We start from the raw sequence: 5,799 nt of genomic DNA on the forward strand, positions 1-5,799 counted from the left end.
TTTTGCGAAATACTGGTGGCCCGTCCGGTGGGTCCCTGCTGTCAGGTGGAGGAATAATTATTTTGCGTGTAATAAGGAGGCACTTCCTTGCGGCCTCCATGGACCCAGCTGTCAGCCTCTCCACGCACAGTGCTCTTCCGATGGAAGTCAGTCGTTGACCACATTGACCACGCCGCGCCGAGAGCACCACGGCAGTGGACGACGGCGAGGCCTAGGAAGGGGACGACATGGAGCCGGGGAAGACGCAGCAGTGGATGCCCACGCGAAGAGGAGTACGAGGGTGAGGCTGCCATCGCCGCAGAATAACAGGGGGTGTGGGTGAGTAGAGGGATGGCCTGGCCAGCGGTGGGAGTAGTAGGGGGCGGTGAGGCCTCCGCCGCATCACAGCCGACCACGAGAGGCAGGAGCGCGAGGCACGACCGGCGCTGGTTTGGGCGGCTGGAGCAAGAAGACCAGAGGTTGAAGAAGCACTACGGACATTGGATGGACATCATACGGTCACGGGAGCTAGAATCATGCATATTATTGACTAAGTTGACAAAGCCCTCCGTCCCCGTCAACTTAGTAGGCCCACAAGTCAGCTTGCCACTATACTGGGTCCCAGCTAACAGGCGGAGTATTCATTTTTTTGTGCGTAATAAGGAGGCACTTCCTTGCGTGCGAAGATATAGCTGGTGGGTCCGAGCTGTCAGCGGCGGTAACATTTTTTTTTGCAAAATACAGAGGCCCTTTTGGTGGGTCCTTGATGTCAGGTGGAGGAATCATTATTTTGCACGTAATAAGGAGGCATTTCCTTGCATGCGGCCGTGGACCCAGCTGTCGGCCTCTCCACGTACAGTCCACTTCAGATGCATGTCGGTTGTTGACCACGTTGACCAGGCCGCGCCGAGAGCACCAGGGCGGTGGACGACGGTGAGGCCTACGAAAGGAATGACACGGAGGCAGGGAAGACTCGGCAGTTGTTTCCCACGCGGAGGGTAGTATGACTGTACGAGGGTTTACTGGTTCGTCTGCCGTCGCCGGAGAATAACAGCAGGTGTGGGTGAGTAGAGGGATGGCTAGGCCAGCGATGGGAGTACGGTGGGGCGGTGAGGCCTGCGCGGCAGCAGAGCCGACAGCGGGGAGGAGGGAGCAGGCAGTCCCGCCGGCGCTTGTTTGAGCGGCTGGAGCAGGAAGAGCAAAGATTGAAGAAGCACGACGGCCGTTGGATGGCAATCCAACAGTCAGTGCTTGTGCGTCAACCTTTTTTTTAAGGAAAGCCTCAAATCTGTGGAGAACAACATACAACCCATCTGCCATTATTTCTAATAATTTACAGCCCATTTTCTAATTCTTAAGGTTTTTTTGGAGCCCATATTCTTTTTGTTAGCATTACAGCCCATACTATGGCCACGGTTAAAAAATTATACGAAATTTTGCATATTTTGGTGCGGTCCGAACTGTTTTTAATCCCGATATTTCGACTCACATTCAAAATGATTTTAAAAATAAATGTATATCAATATAAAATCCAACAAATTCTCCACGCATAAAAATTAATGTAATTTCAAATCTCAAAATGAAAAAAAGATATTTAAAACTAATTGCCGGTTTGATGTGTTTTAAAAATGTACAACCCATTTCTCATTACTGATGGGCCATTTTCTCGGCCAGCCGAATGAAAGCTCTCCTCGCCTTGAAAGATTTGCAGCCCAACAGGCCTGACAAAGCGACTTACTTGGCAAATCACAAAAAAACTGGGCTGTGGCCGTGGACCTAGCTGTCAGCCTCTCCACGTACAATACTCTTCCGATGGAAGTCGTTCCTTGACCACGTTGACCACGCCGCGCGGAGAGCACCACGACGGTGGATGACGGCGAGGCCTAGGAAGGGGACGACGCGAAGCCGGGGAAGATGCGGCAGTGGAAGCCCGCACGGAGAGGAGTACGAGGGTTCACTGGTTCGGCTGTGGTGTGAGGCTGCCGTCGCCGCAGGGCCTGGCCAGCGGTGGGAATAGTAGGGGGCGGTGAGTCCTCCGCGGTAGCACAGCCGGCCACGGGAGGCAGGAGCATGAGGCACGACTGGCGCTGGTTTGGGTGGCTGGAGCAAGAAGACCAGAGGTTGAAGAAGCACTACGGCCGTTGGATGGACATCGTACGGTCACTGGAGCTAGAATCATTCATATTGACTAAGTTGACAAAGCCCTTCGTCCCCGTCAACTTAGTAGGCCCACAAGTTAGCCTCCCACCAAGGTGGGTCCCAGCTAGCAGGGGGAGTATTCATTTTTTTGTGCGTAATAAGGAGGCACTTCCGGTGGGTCCAAGCTGAGAGCGGGGGGAGGGGGACATTTTTTTCGCGAAATAAGGTGGCCCGTCAGGTGGGTCCTAGCAGTCAGGGGGCAAATCTTTTTTTAGCAAAATACGGTGGCCCGTCCAGTGGGTCCCTGATGTTAGTTGGAGGAATCATTATTTTCCGCGTAATAAGGAGGCACTTACTTGCTGCAGCCGTGGACCCAGCTGAGACTCTCCACCTACAGTATACTTCCGATGGAAGTCGTTCCTTGACCACGTTGACCTCGCCGCATTCCGTTGCATGCATGCGTCCATGGGCGTGGTGCGTCCCCACTGTCATCCTCTCACGTACAGTCATCTTCCGATGACTTTCGGTTGTTGACCATGTTGACCAAACCGTGCCGAGCGCACCCAGACTAGAATGACCCGGAGATGGGGAAGACGGGGCAGTGGAGTCGCAGATGGAGAGGAGTGGGAAACTTCACTAGTTCGGGTGCGCGGCAGCACAGCCGCGGTGCCGCCCACGGGAGACAGGAGCAAGAACAGAGGTTGAAGAAGGAGCACGGCTATTGGATTAACATCAAACGGTCTAGCTGCTAGAATCATTTGTTGATTAAGTTGACAAAGCCGTGCGTACACGTCCGCTTAGCAGGCCCACAAGTCAGTCACCAAATCTGACAGGTCCCAGCTGTCAACGGGATGAACATTTTTTTTCGCAAAACAAGGAGGCACTTCCTTCTGTGCGAAGATACAGTCGGCGGGTCCCAGCTGTCAGGTGGTGGACACATTTTTTTCCAGCTTAATAAGGAGGAACTTTCCTTGCGTGCGACCATGGACCTCGTGGGTCCCAGCCGTCAGGCTCTCCACGTACAGTCCTCTTCCGATGACTCTTGTTTGTTGACCACGCCGCACCGAACACAGCGAGGCAGTGGACGACAGCGAGGCCCCGGACGGGAACGGCTCGGAGATGGGAAAACGCGGCAGTGGAGTCGCAGATTGAGAGGAGGAGAATGGTTATAACTGGTTCTGTTGCAATTCATATCAAACTCAGGTTCACAAGACACGTTCATATTCATAGCCAACATTCACTATCAACAACTCAAAAGATTCATATATACACAAGCTCAGCATATCTATGCATCGAAATGATTGATAGATCACACGACAATATTCATACATAATTCACAAAAAGATTCAGATATACACATCTTTAGTATGTTTATGCATCCAAATGATTGAGATCACAACCAATATGATCCATGGACGAACTTTAATTACCTAGGGTACAGACTGGTAAATGGTGTTCAATCAGAGGTACTTCTTGCTAAAATTAGTTCTTGTACGAGTAAACTTTCGAGTACATAAGAGGCAACACAGACAATCTGAACTTTGCTTGTAGGTTTATCCTCAAATAGTGGCCTCGTGCCGAGGGAGGTTTGAGCAACTTGGCCACTACTTTCATCCAACTAGTTTACTGGCTCATCTTGGTCCTGTATCTCGCCAAAAATCTACATTGCAGACGAGAAAGGAGGCGGTTGAGAAAATGAACCACCCAAATTTTTTGTGCAGTTCAACTGAAATGGAGCATCCTTGGTGTGTAGACTGATTAAGTGCCAGATGAATATACGCGTCAACCAACTTGTCTGTAATCTTTAGACTCCATGCCATATAGTTCGCTACCATATGTGCCGATAACCAGAAGGCACAAGTTGGGACCAAAGACTGGACTGCATTTTTCTGGGCTATGCACCAAGCAATATTTTTTGGTGTTCACTCTCCTAATACTTGGAGTTTGACAATTGGTTGATGCCGGTTGATACTCGAATGAATATAGGCACTTCTTGTCAACATCGATGCTTGTCTGAGTGAACTTTGGAGTACATAGCAGCAGCATAAGTACCTGTCCATCTGATCATTTTCTGCAGTTCTACTTAAATCACCCGATGTAATGATTTGCCTGCGAGTTCAGGCTCCAAATTACTCCTTTATGAAATCGGCAAACAATAGCACAATACCAAATTACCAATACATATGACAGGCACAATAATCAGGATAAAGACCAGCACCAACCTGTGTGAGGTAGCATATCAATTACTATTTCCTTTGACTGGAAGCCGAGATAAGCCAAGCGACTGACAGCAAAGGAAGAAAGCAAGCGGAGATTAGTGACTGACAGGAAAGGACAGAAGCTGTCGAGGCAATGAAGCACCCGAAGTTTTTGTGCAGTTCCACCAGAATTGAGCATTCCTGTTGGCACATATATTGAGAGAGTGAGATTACTGTAATAGTGGGACTAGTTGATGAAACATACACTAACAAATAGAAGAACCCTCATTATCTTAATGGGTAAAGTTAGCAACATAGTAGTCTTGCTTAAAGAGAGGTATTAGTTTATTTAATCAGTGCCAATTAGCTCAACTCAACACTCAAAGCATTTCCATTTATCATAGGTTGCAAAACTTAAAAGTGCAAAGATAAAGGAGTTTCTCATGACAGTAGCACGATACAAATAGAGATGACAACTAACTAATATGGATGAAGGCCTTAGGCCTGTACCAACCTGAGAAAAAAAGCTTATTCATGTAGTCCCATAAGAGATGATAAAGCACTCACTGGAATCACACAATAGTATATATTTTTGTGCACTTTAAATGTATGGTTGAAATCACTCTTGTTTACCAGTGCTGAGATTATATCGAAAGATTATCAAGAACTTCCAGCAGAGTTAAAGCACTGTCTGGGATACAATTCATTGTATTGTCTTGTGTAGTTCCACTAAAATGTATGATTGGCACAACACGATCCCTGTTTGCACAAGTAGGAACAAGGTGAAACCTTCATTAGCTTAGTGAGAAAGGATAGGAAGACATTAGCATATTACTCAAACAGTAGCATCAAATTCATGATGGACAATACGCAAAACATTGCCTCATTGAACCAATGGCAATAAATTGACATGAAAAACTATAGCACTATTATGTCATGACACTAATAATATTCCCTCCCTGCTCCACCACATGATTCACCTCCATAGACAAACATTCACACGTACATGATTCACCATAGGGTCCTACTAAAGATTTGTTTAACTCAACAGGAAAATTAGGCAGTAATAAATTAGTGGTACTTAAGTACTCCTAATTAATTAAGTGAGACAGCAGAAGTGGAAGGGCTCCCTGGAGGATCGTCTCACATGTAAGGTAGTCGTTGCTGGAGCCCTTGAATAGCCTCGACTGAGGCCTCTGGCTTCAGCAAGATCGCCTTGGCACTGTTTATTCTTCTTCTTCCTCTTCATGCTTTGTTTCTCTTTCTCTCACCAGTTGGTGAAATCAAGTACATGATTGGACTTCTAATTCAGAATTGGTTTTGTCAGTGAGGGAGTACAAGTGTACTAGTAAAAACAACATTATTTTCTCATGGCAGTCGGAAAATAGAGATGAACACATGCATTAAATATCATTCTTACCTAAAGGAAGGTTATGGCGCCAATATGGATGATGAGGATTGGAACACAGATCTCCCTTTATGC

Source organism: Triticum dicoccoides, chromosome 7B (genome assembly GCF_002162155.2).
Source record: "Triticum dicoccoides isolate Atlit2015 ecotype Zavitan chromosome 7B, WEW_v2.0, whole genome shotgun sequence".
Classification (NCBI taxonomy): domain Eukaryota; kingdom Viridiplantae; phylum Streptophyta; class Magnoliopsida; order Poales; family Poaceae; genus Triticum; species Triticum dicoccoides.